We start from the raw sequence: 13311 nt of genomic DNA, 5'->3' as shown, positions 1-13311 counted from the left end.
ATCGAAAGTGCAATCTGTTTATTTCACCAATAGTTCTGGAGTTCCTCAAGGAAGTAACCTGGGTACACTATTATTCTCAACATTCTTCAACAACATAGGTTTGCTTCCATCTAGTGTACGCCTAATGAATGTTGACAACCGGAAGATAAAAAAATACTATTCGAAATTTTTAGGACTGTAAGGAACTTCAACGAATGATTAATGATTTTCAAGACTAGCACCTGGGGAATCGTATGACTATTTGCTCCCAAGTACTAGTACGTGACTCCATCAGAGCAATATTTACCGGGAATTTTTTGCTAGGCATCGTTGATCCATCCAACAGTCTGGGCTTTTACGCGATTTTAAGTAAGGCTTTTCCCCATCGTTCTCTCTTTAAGACAGTAACGTCAGATAAGGTTGGAGAAATAAATGAGAAACTAGGAAACGGTACTTAGGCGTTGTGAGATGCCGTTTGACGAGCTGTATATAGCCCGTTGTTTCGGCCGCTTTCTGTCCTTCATTTGCCAGAACTTGTCGCAGCTGCAAGAGCATTTAAATCCCCACTTCAGAGCCACATATCAAGGGCAGGCTTAATTTTTGGCTAGTTTGGTTTTCGCATCGCGGTTTTTTTTGTGGAAATCAGTGCTCGGAAAAATTAACAGGCCTGTATGATGGCGAATACAAAAAGCATTCTGTGCATACAGTTTTACCCCTGGTAGTATTCGTTTATCTACCAGCCCATGGACGTGACGACTGAACTGCTGACAGTGTCTGCCTTTCTCAGTTTTCTACCCTTCAAAACCATTCATGAATTCATGAATTGCAGTGCCGAATGATGACTTGATTAACACCTGTCAGTCAATATTCTTGCTCTTGACTGATATTACTGATCTCAAAGTTTATTTTTTTAGCAGTTTAGCTTTTTCTAAACCAACCAAAACCTGGCTGAAGGAACTAAAACTTCGGAGTAATGTTTACGTTTATTGTAATTTCGTTTACCGCTGTCTGACTGAATGATTCACATTTGATTTCATTCACTATTGTCGAGAATGAATGAATATGAAGGACAACACGATTATGAACGCAATTGATTCTTTCGAATCATTGGTTTCAGTTTGGCAATGCTGAGCTCATTTCATCTGTATTAGTAACAACAAAGAATAAGCAGTATATTGCATCAAGTCAGGCGTATTGCATAAATTGAATATGAGATTTCTATGTACTGGTAGTGAATGGTGTGTCCTCATATTCCATTTAACAATTTGAGTTTTATTACACTCCTATGCTGGTTTTTATTACTGGTCAAACTACTCCTCAAAACCTTTATAAGAGTGAAATGAAACTCATAATGTTACTTCCAATGCTTGAGTTTTATGTCATTCGATTTCTCGTCGAACTCACTATCATAATATACGAAAAGAGTAATGAAATGTTACTCGAAAGTAACAATATTTTTCAATTTTGAAAAGAAATACCCTCAGAATGAACTTTAGAGCATATTATTATCAATATCAATGATAATGAATTCTGAGAGAAACATATTCGGTCTCTGATTTAAATGCTTCCTCAGCTTGTTAATGTAGAGTTCGAAAACTTAATCACGGGGTATAAATGAAGCTGCCTGTAACACAGATAACAAAGATGACTGCAGATAAAGTCAAGTGATTGGCCGAACGCTCGGTAGGAATTTGCCCGGATGTTGCAAAAGTTCGATGTCCCTCCTTCTGGCAGCATCAGGGCACGTCTGTGGTTATGATTCACCAAAAACCGGTTACAGGCATTGTTTCCAAAACAAAAACTAGACAAACCTGTAACTTAATCGCATTTGACAAATATTCCAGTGCTACTGTTGTCGTCGTCATCATCATCATCAGCGTCGTCGTCGTCGTATTCGTCCGAAACAGCCAGTGTCGCTACCGCCAGCAATGTCAGTCAGATGTCGGCTTAAAGTAACACGATCGGTTGCCAAAAATTGCAACACACGATGGCGACGACTTTTGCCAAAAATTCGGGCTAGACTTTAAGCGCACACCGAAGAAGAACAAGAAAAACCCGTCGTCCAGGTCCGATTTTCATCAGCTTTCCCGACTGACACATATCGATTACCGACCGAACCGATGGATGGGTTCGCCCGCCTCGTCTAATCCGCAAACATCAAAAGGTCGGACGACTTTAAAAAGTTCCGCAATTCCAGCGCAAGCGAGCGACGAACGAGAAGCAATTCCGAACGGATTAGCCCCGGTCGGGGACGACGGTAATCCGGCCGGTAAACATCAGCGGAGTCAAATGATGACCGGAAAACCGAAAGAGTGGGACACTTACTCAAAAGCTGATGCAGGTCAAATTTCACTATTGTGATGATGACGGCGATGTGCGATGGGGATGAGGACGAGGACGAGGACGAGGACTGAATCCTTCGCGTTATTGGAGACTATTTGAGACCGAACTCACGCACAGGCACAGGCACAGGAACCACCGCCGCACGGCACCGGTTGCGTACCGGGTTATCGCGTGGACATCGCCTGCATGAAGGGATTCGCGCGAGAGGCCTTTTTTCAGGCATAAATTAAAGCTATAATTTACCCATAATTTATGTCAGTTCGTCGTTATCTCGACGAGTGGAACCTTTTTTTTTTGCTTTTTTTTTCTTTTCTCGTGATGGTTATTTACGCCGGATTTCAAGCCGGTTTGCTTTCGGGTGAAAGAACAGAATGACGACGCTGGCTGGAGAAAGGGTGCAGCCGCGGCGCGGCAGGAAAGATCACGGAAACTAGCAAACAGTTGCGTGTCTCGGATCAGAACCACGTTTCTTTTATTATTCAAAAGAAATTTTTTTATCGAGAATTGATTGCACCTTCCATTTGGACCTTTGAAGGAAGATTTAACGGGCTAAATTCAAATTAGTCTCAGTCAATATGTCTTTTCCTCCCGTTTTTTTTTCTCTTTCCTTGAAGGGGAGGTGGTATTCAGGGCCCATCTCTCTAAACTCTAAATTTGAAAAGCGTATAAATTCTCATAAAAAATTAGCCTCATGTATGAGATTATCGCTTTCCTTTTCCCGTTTGCTAGTTGTGCCCTAATCACCTGACCCTGGAGTCCGGTTCGAATCGCTGATGTTGGAAACCTGGTGGGTTTTCTGTGTTATTGAATTTTAATGATGCGAGCTCGAAAGCCGGGGAACAGATTACCGATCTCTCGCTCTCCCGGACGGCTCGGCTTGGTTGGTGTACGGGGAGTGAATTTAAATATCTTATAGTTTGGGAATAGCTCGTAAATTTTTCCGAAAAGCAGAACCCAGTGGGTTTCCATGGCAACCGCGAGAGGTGGTTACATTAGCGAGCGCGCAGGCGATCAGAACTGGGTTCAGGGCCCTGTAAAGCCGAGCGAGAGGAGAAAAGAAGAAAAAAAACTACGAACAGCAGAGAAACAGAAACAATTGAGAATGGATTAAGGTAATAAAAATATATTGAACAGGTTCGTCTTGTGGTCCCGGGCTTTGTTCGCCTCTTCACGGGAGAGGTAAATGATCCCCGGGAGAACGATAGACCCTCTGGAGGGCATAGAAAGAAAGTAGAAAAATTTTCACTGCCTTTCGTTTCATCATTACACAATGATGGTTTGGGTTTTGTTTCTTCTTTTCCCTCTTCTAGTGTAGAGAACCAATTTTGGTGTGAGTGGTTTCGAACCATCCGAGACTCGAGACGTTTGACAATGCCAGAGACTCAAGTGCGGTGTCATTTTTCATCGAGAGGAAGTCATCCTTGCCTAATGCAGCCCGCCGGAGACCCGAAATCGATAGTCGTCCTCGTCGTCTCATGTGCACGTTCTCTCGGTCGATCCTATGCGGACAATGTGTGGTTTGGTTATGTTATGTTTAGAGAAGACCTAGCATCTACTCACGATTGTGACCAGAGCTGCCACAAATACAGATATTTGTGCATGCATAAATTTGGGACCCATCAATTATTTCAGTTGCTGTGATTTCTGGCGTTACTAATGTTCCTGAATTTTAAAGTAGTTCATAAACTATTTATGTTATTTAAAAGATTACATCGAGAAAATAAAATACTCCGGAGAAAACGGTAGGGTCCCAAATTTATGCATGCACAAATATCTGTATTTATGGCAGCTCTGATTGTGACCCGACCGACTCGGGGGGTAAACCAGTTGCAGAGGTTTCCCAGCTGTCAGCACGACGACGACGACGTCCTCGTCTTAGTGATTGACGTGTGAAAAGTTCTGGTTTTTGTATGGGTTCGGAAGGGTTTCTGTTGTTTTAATATCGAAATGATTGATCAAAGCAGCAACCCGGGGGGAAGGGACTCAAAGCATACGAGAGGAAAATTTGAAGCCAACTTTTCGAAAGTTATTAGACAATTATTTTGATGTGGAAAAAGATACTTCGACAGATAAAACCGAGTTCTATCGACGGAGAAATCTACCTCATCAAGAATGGTTGTTTACGAGTGAAAAAAGCCATCATGCATCGCTCGTATGTTTCCGGTGACAATTGTCAATAAAAATGTAAATAAACTCGAACCACTCCCCTGTCTGAGCGAAGACGCCCTGCTGCCGGTGATGTCGGGGAGACCGAGAAAGCTCGCACGATCAAGATGCCCGGGCCCGGTCTGGTTTCACACAAATCATAAACCTGTTCTGGAAGCCGCAGAATCGATTCCATCGCCAACCGGTACAGCCCTCCGGAGAGACAGGCAGACTTGTAAATTTATGCTTTTGCGTCGCGCAAAATATCACATCTACCTGCGAAGAGATGTGTGCCACATATGAGCGAAGGGACAAAATCGATAAATTTATTTGCATAAACACACCGCGGACTGGGACCAGGACTGGGAAGCGAGACGCGAAAAAAAACTGTCACGACCACCAGGAATGCGGTGTACCGAACTGACATGTCGCGTCCCACGATGTCCCTACGTGATTTATAGCGCCTCCGCCGTTCGAACCGACCGACCGAGCGGCCGAACGAGAAAATCCACCGAAGCAAGTGCACCCGTTTCCCGGTCGCTCCCGGGGGTCAATGAACTTCTTTTACCGAATTCGGCAACATCCGTTAGCCAGCCGAAATGCCTGATTGCGAAAACAAACAAAACAGTAGCAATGACCCCCGGACCCGAAACGAGATCAACCCGAAGAGCGAAAGCATTGAGCAAATTGAGCACCACGCTGTGCCATCCATGGTGCTGGTTGTAAATATTCCACTCCACTGGCTGTGCCAGAGGACCTCGGTGACCTGTCTGCTCGCGACTGACTACCTCGTCCCGGCCTGCCAACCAGGGCCAGAGGTCCTACCCGGAGAGAGAGGCTCTTCAAAAAAGGAAACACTTTTCTTTCAGCTCGCATGTGACCGACCGACCTGCCTGCTGCCGACCAGAAAAGGAAACCGATCGAAACAACCGTAAACTGTCATTGATACAATTGTTTATGTTTGCCTTTTTGTTCTTTCCCATTTCACTGCACGCCGAAATTGGCAATGAGAAAATCAGAAGAAAAAAGACACAGCAGAATGGGGGAAAAAAATGGAAAACCGACCGAGCAGCGGCAGATCATCGAAGATTTCGTGAGACCACGAACGACAATCGGCAATATTATTAATAAGCAATAATAAAAACATACAAAGAAATTGAAATGTATTAATCGGGCACTTTAGGACCTACCCGCTGGGTCCCGCGACCCTCCACATTCGGGATGACATTTTGCGATGAATTGAGGTTAAGTTGACACGATTAACTGTCAGTCGGAGTCGGAGGAGAGTGCATCGGAACTGATGTTTGGTACTTTCTTCGAAATAGTATTTCAAATAAAAGATTCCCCAAACTACCACGGGACAGGCTGGCAAGCAGCCGGTTACGCAGCAGAGGGCATTATCCGACGAGCTCCTCTCAGCTCAGCAGTCGTACGCGATTGTAAACGAAAATATTTACATTCTGTGTGCGCCGGGGTCTTTTCGCTTTCTAGCCATAACCGGCCTGGCCTGGCCGGCCGACCAACCAGCCGTCTTCGCCACCGCCGCCGAGAGTGCAGTGCAGAGGAGGCACCGTTTGTTTGGTATTTACATTTAATAAGCGTACACTTTTTTCTCTTTCTCTGCCGGCCGCCAACCCGTTCCGTTCCGTTCCGTCCCATCTCGTGATACCCCCGAGAGGAGCGGAGAAGTGCCCGGGAAGAAGCTTTGAAAATAAAAATCTTCCATCTGTGGGAGGTTTCGTGTGCCCCGTGAAGTGCGGCGGGGGTGTAAACAACGCTGCGAAAGCAATAGAAAGAAAACAAAACTTCAAACAGTCGTAAAGGCAAAAGTTTAGGTAAACTATTTTCTGTCCCAAATATTCAAGCGCTCCAAGCAAGCGGCTGGAACAGTGGATGGGTGTATCGTCACGTGCGAGTGTGGGAGCGGCTGCGGGGGAACCGAAGTTGTTAAACAATAATAAAAGAAGTGGAATTAAACTGAAATATAATAATGATAATAATAACAATAGGAGAATTAAAATAAATACAGGCACGCACGGTGCGGATTGGCTGGCAGCTTGCTTGAAAGAGAGAGACCTAACGGATATGGCTAAGAAACTATTACCGAATTCGGGACTTTGCGTTTTTGGGGTACGACGACGGCTCACGTACTTTGAGACGGGTCATGGAGCAGGGTGGGGTCGGAAAAAGTTAAGTAATCATCGCTAGAACGCGATGAGTGGGCGACAGCACGCGATGTGGTGCGAGTGAGGTCTTCACCGTACCGGCGGAAAGCATATGCGTGAGACTTGGAACGAACGAGGTCCATAAGTTTGTGTCGTCAAGAAATGGGAAACATTTTATGAGCCGATTAGTTCTGGTGTGCTGGTGGGCGCACACTCTGACTGACGGTCAGCGTACGGGTCCAGCACGTAACTTTAAGTCAGAGTTGTAGTGAGTTTCAGACGCTGAAATTTTGAGTTTTCTTTTGCTGATATTACTTACAAAAATATAAACCGAACACGCTAAAAAATCAAACTCTGCACCGGTTCGATCTAATAGGGACCGCAAGGAAGGCAGCTAGAACTTATTCAATATGATGGATAACTTTATTCTATTGTAAAAAACGAATATTGTAAAGTGGAACTACACGTCTGTTCTTCTCGAAAGTCGCACAGAGAATCCCCTCTCTCATTTCTCTAATGTTATTCGACCTTACGGGATATGTTGTCCAAACGTCAAAGCATTCTATACATGGTTGCCTGCCATACATAATATCTAAATTAATCAGTGTTCGAGCGGTGCTAGCATATAAATTTATCATTTTCATCTGATCTTCAAGTTAATGAGTGAAGACGTTTTATAATTCATACAATACATTCCACCACGTCACTGATATTCACTACATTCAAATGTAAATGTGAATTTTTTTCATGGAGATAATTCGTTTAACCTTTATTGGAATGTATTGCGTAATACCGTTTTTACAAAGTCATATTTATGAATTTGTAAAGCTACCAACATCCTTAAATGAAAGCCCCATGGTTTTAGCGTTGAGCGGGCGAAGTGTACCTACGTCCGTAGTACTTACACTAAGTCCGACGTAGGCCACTTGGAATCATGGAAATGAAACTTGCGGCAATATCTCTCCAATGTAGTCACAAGCTTGGCATGGAATGGATCACAAAATCAGTACCTTCCGTCGATTTATTCTAAACCTGTAGGTAATTTGCATGATTTAGTTTCTTCGTTTCCTTATTAACCTTATATTTCTACGTTATTTCGGTTCGAACGTATTCATGATTTTAACTAAACTTTGTATTTCTTTTAATTTTTACAGATTTCAACCGATTCTGCGTAAATTGTGCTCTAGCCGGATGAGTGTAACAATATGGTGAGTTTAGTTCACTTTTTCGTTTCTACATATTTTTTTCTGTTAATCACCAATGCCCACCCAGATAACACAAGATTGTAATAGAAAGTGCACATTAAGTCGTATGCATGTCAATTTTACATTGGAATTGCATAATGATTAGAGTGTGTCAAGGCGAAGTATACAATAAGTTGTTTTGTGGTCGTTCATGTTGTCATATACAACTTATGGCTGTGAATTGTACAGCAGTATAGATGATTGTAACATTTAGTTATATCTTAATCGTATATTTAGGATTATTAAGTTGCGTGTTTCAAAAATTGTTGTATAGAATGCAAGATAGAATAATCAAAATTTTTGCACGTATATCACCTCCACTTTGGTACTTATATGTTCTTATGTGGTGTGAAATATAACTTTTTCATGCGGATATGATTTCGTATCTCTCAGTTGCAACCGAAATATACAAACCAAATTGTTTACTGGGCAGTGGTCCAAAACTTTTTTTCTAGGGTCTTATGCTTTTATTTTATCATTTATGATCTTCAGCACTTTTGTTCGTATGAATATTCCTCTTAATCTGAAACTGTCAGAAGTTAGTCATCGCTTACTATAATGAAAATAAAAAAATAACTTTTTTGTGTTAGGAAATATTGACAAAGATTCTTCGGCAAAGTTGTAAGTATTGTAAAAATAAGCAACTTTGCTGAGCAAAAAAAATTTCTATCTTTATCGAGTGCTGAACTATACGGCATATTCTTTAAAACTTCTTTAAAAATTAGTTTTTCGTACTTAGCTTTTCTTAGTTGCATTTTACAAAAATACAATGTTCTAGGCAATTATCGAAGCTCTCAAAATACACGTTTTTGCAGAAGATCACAAATCGCTTTGACCTTTACTTGCTGAGTTATCGCATATTCAAGCTTTACATTTCCATAGCTTCACGAGCCCATGAGGTAAAATGGGGCAAGTGGATTTATGAATCAGCACTTCATCTCAAAACTTCAGTCGAGTACTATAAAGTTGTATGGGTTCTGCTTGTCCCATACCACCCAAATGAGAGTACGGCAAGCATACGTTTTATGTGTTTCGCGTTCGCTAGGGGCTCGATACCAGGAATGGAAAAAAAATCGCTTCTAGCGATCAAGATTATAGGAGCGATCAGATTCTGATTCATTGACATCACTACTTGTAAACGACAAATACTTTGTCATGATCTGTACAGATTATGATAAATCAATGCTACACTGTTTGTCATATACTGTACGGATCGGGATCTGTGCATGTGGCGACACAGACGAACTCACAGATTTGATCAAAATCACTGATTTTCCATCCCTGCTCGATACACGTCCATTTTTTGTGTTAGTAGATAGACACATAGATTCTTCGGCCAAGTTATGGAAAATATAAAGGTAAACAACTTTGCTAAAGAAATAACATTTCTATTTCTATTGAGTGCAGAACTATAGAGTATTTTCCTTGAAAATTCTTTAAAAATAAGTTTTTCATACTTAGTTTATGTTGGTTGCTTTTTACAGAAACATACCCAAGCAGCAATGTGAATTTTATTGTACTTTTATGGTGGTTTTCATGACCAATTTTGGTCTTAAATGCCATCATAAGAGTGTAATAAAACCCAGATTGTTACTTGGGTATGGATTATTGAAGGACTCAAAATACACGTTTTTGCAGAAGATTGCAAATCTATAGGACCTTTCCTTACAAAGTCATCGCTTTTGGCTCATGAAGTTAAGCAAAAATAAAGCTTAAATAAGCGATAACTTTGTAAGGAAAGGTCCAAGAGATTTGCAACCTCCTGCAAAAACATGTGTTTTGAGTCTTTAAATAATCACTTAGAACCATTTACCCTTGTAAAATGCAATCAACATACGCTAAATATAAGAGACGTATTTTTAAAGAATTTTCAAAGAAAATGCTCTATGGCTCTGCACTCGATAGAGATAGTAATGCCATTTCATTAGTAAAATTGTTTGCCTTTATATTTTCTATAATTTTGCCGAAGAATCCAAGTGTCTTTCAACGAACATAACAAAACTGGACGTGCATCGAGCCTTTATCGAACGCGAAACACATAAAACGTATGCTTGCCGTACTCTCATTTAGGCGGTTGGGGACAAGCGGAACGCATACAAGTTTATAGTACTCAACTTAAGCTTTAAGATAAAGGGCAGATTTCATAACTCCACGTGCCCCATTTTACCGCATGAGCTCGTGAAGCTATGGAAATTTAAAGCATGAATATGCGATAACTCAGCCAGTAAAGGTCGAAGAGATAAGCGGTCTTCTGCAAAAACGTGTATTTTGAGAGCTTCGATAATTGCCTAGAACATTGTATTCTTGTAAAATGCAACTAAGAAAAGCTAAGTATGAAAAACCAATTTTTCAAACCAAGAAGTTTTAAAGAATATGCCCTATAGTTCAGCACTCGATAAAGATAGAAATTTAATTTCTTCATCAAAGTTGCTCGTTTTTACAATATTAACAACTTTGCCGAAGAAACTATGTCCATATTTCCTAACACAAAAAAGTTACTTTTTTATTTTCATTATAGTAAAAGCGTCACTTGACTTTTGACAGTTTTAGATTAAGGGGAATATTCATACGAACAAAAGTGCTGAAGACCATTAATGATAAAATGACACTTTTCGCCCTTTTGGACTACTGTGCAATGTGAATTTATTTGCAATTTGAAAGTATAATCAATATATATAGAATGCCAGTTTCGCTGGTGTTTCATGGATGTTTTGGTGGCAAACATCTTGCTGGTTCGTGTTTTGGATACGGGAACAACACTGTCAAATTGCCCAACAGAAAAATTTCCCTGTCGACGAAATACACCGAAACGACCAAATCGGGTGATTTATCCTACGTGATTTACGGAAAAGCAGGAAGGATTTTTTATTGGGTTGCCTTTTCAGTTTGACAATGAGATTCTCGTTTCGAATCGAGCACTCACACATATGCGCAGACAATTTAAATACATAATTTTCAATGTGTGATGTTTACCACGAGCACTGCAGCGACACTGGCATTCTATATATATTGATTCTACTCTTTTGAAACTTCGTCAGTGTACGTATGGCAGTTAGGCACGATTTGTTCATATCGGAAGATATTTTTCATTCGCCAAATAAAACGTAGCTCGCTACGATCAATTGGCATTCTCAATTTTGTTTAAGTAAATGTGGTGGTTGTGGAGTACGCAGTTGACTATAATTTTCTGTCGTTCTCCTCCGTTATTCTTCTATGAGTTGTAGTATAACGGGTGACAACTAAAATTTTGAAATTTTTTTCTCAAGCTGTCAAAAAAAGACAAAGGTACATGAAGAAGGTCTGATTTACCGAAATTAAAGATACATTATCTATTGTTGAAAAAAAATTAGTGTATACATTTGAAAACGGTCCGTAATCGGCTGTTCGGCGAAGCTTCCGTTTGATGTTGGAACACATTCGTATGGTGCACATCTTATTGATAGCCAAACCAGAGGGCTTGTTGTTGAAGGCACGAGAAAGTGAGCGTTGTCCTTTTGCGTCCATAATTTTGGCTGGTCTCCCACTACCTTTTTTTTTTTAATTCTATATTAGAGAGGTTTTCAGCCTGCGGCTGGTTCGCCTCTCCCACTACCTTGTTTGAGAATGGTTGCTGGGCATCTTAGGATATGGTAAACAGTCGAAGCCGCAACATATTCGCTTTTTAAATGTTGTACCCTCTATTTTTGCCGAGATTTCTATGGTAGTTCGTAGAAGTGTACAACGCGCTCCCGACATGCTTCTTGTTTTGTCTCCATTTTAAACAAGACTGAGAAAGCATAAACAAAACAAAAAATATTGACAAAAAGAGGAAAGAGAGAGAAAGAGAGAGAGAGCGCTAACACATACATACTCTCATTTCTCTCTGAGCTCGTTTGTTGTTGAGTATAGTGGCCACGAAATAATTCCAAAATTTTAGTTACCACCCGTTACTAAGAATAAAGCAAGATTTATAGTAAGAAAACAAGCGCGTGCTCAATGAATTCTTTTGTTGTTTTCTACCACGAAATAGATTCGTAAAGTCATGATTATTTCATACATATAAGCGAAGGTGTATCTGTACGATTCATTGTACTTTAAAAATGCTTCGTGCATTATTCGAATGTAATAAAAACTCATACAGACACCTATCGGAAAATAGTGAAATCTCCCTCTGCTCTGAACAAAAACGCAGACATGATCGGGAATCAAAATTGAACTCGTTTGTCGTATCATCGTAAGTGTAAGAACAGTCGATGACGCCACCACACCACAGAACCATGAGACTGCATATTTAGCAGGTCATAATTGCACAAGTATATTTTTTCTTTCATACGATCTTCACAGACCTATCTCATCGATGATGATGTCAGACAATAATCGTGTATCAAATGCGTGCTGGTGCAAAATGTACTACGAATATTTTCTCGTACCATATGCGAATCATTCCTAATAACAAAATTTGCCGTAGAAAATAAGCCGACGAATATTTTTAAATGGTGTGATTTTTTTTTCAGCTACAAATATAGTTTTACAAATATTCTTTTCTAGAAAACACAAAATTATGTTCCCAGTGAGAAAAATATAGTAGCGAGCTCGACATCCAGAACTTCCCAAAACTTGATATGCTAACAAATAGAACCCTAAAGCAAATTCAATATTCATATTTCTGATTCTTTTCACAAGCTTGTCCAATGCGTCGCTAGCTAGAAATATTGTAAAAAATTATTGGCTATTTCTATTCTTGTGCAACTTTGTGAGGTCACTTCGATGGTTATGGATTATAGTGCAAAAGGTGTTTCCAAGTGGCACTGTCGTGGCAGTAAATCTTGTTCGATCACTGTACACTCAGAAGTACCACTAGGGAGTCCCTAAGTACCATTGCTGTCCGATCTTCTGGGAATCAATTTTGTTTTATGGCGATCTTTTTAAAATGTGAGAAATAACAGATAGATAGATATTTTTCAATTATTTTACAGTTATAAGCATATGCGCATCAACTTTCATCGTGCATCTTGCATTCAAAAAAATTTCATTTGAAGATTTTCTATTATTTAGGAACATATTTTTTCCGGCTTTTCGTTGGATATGGACCGCTATGGAGTTTTTGAAAGGTTAGAAATTAAATTAAGTCAATTTTTTTTCAAAAATTGTCCATAAAGTAAAACATAGTTTTTCGAATTTTCTTCGAAAATTTCCACTTCTGTATAAAATTTTTGAAAACTAATTTCTGATAATATTTTTTCCTAATTCCGTAAAAATTTAGTTACCTTGGAGTGATCTCTTATGGAACTCTTATGTGAATTACGCATGTTACAGAAGTAAGCAGTCAAATTTGTTTTTTACAGTAAAACAGCATCGATGCTAAGTTGCAAGTTGCTAAGTTGCACTTTGGGACACCAGATGTACCACAGAAGAACTTAATATTTGAACGACCCTTGAAAAATTTCAATTAGTCA

Source organism: Sabethes cyaneus, chromosome 2, assembly GCF_943734655.1.
Source record: "Sabethes cyaneus chromosome 2, idSabCyanKW18_F2, whole genome shotgun sequence".
Lineage (NCBI taxonomy): Eukaryota > Metazoa > Arthropoda > Insecta > Diptera > Culicidae > Sabethes > Sabethes cyaneus.
This window is presented reverse-complemented; position numbering follows the sequence as displayed.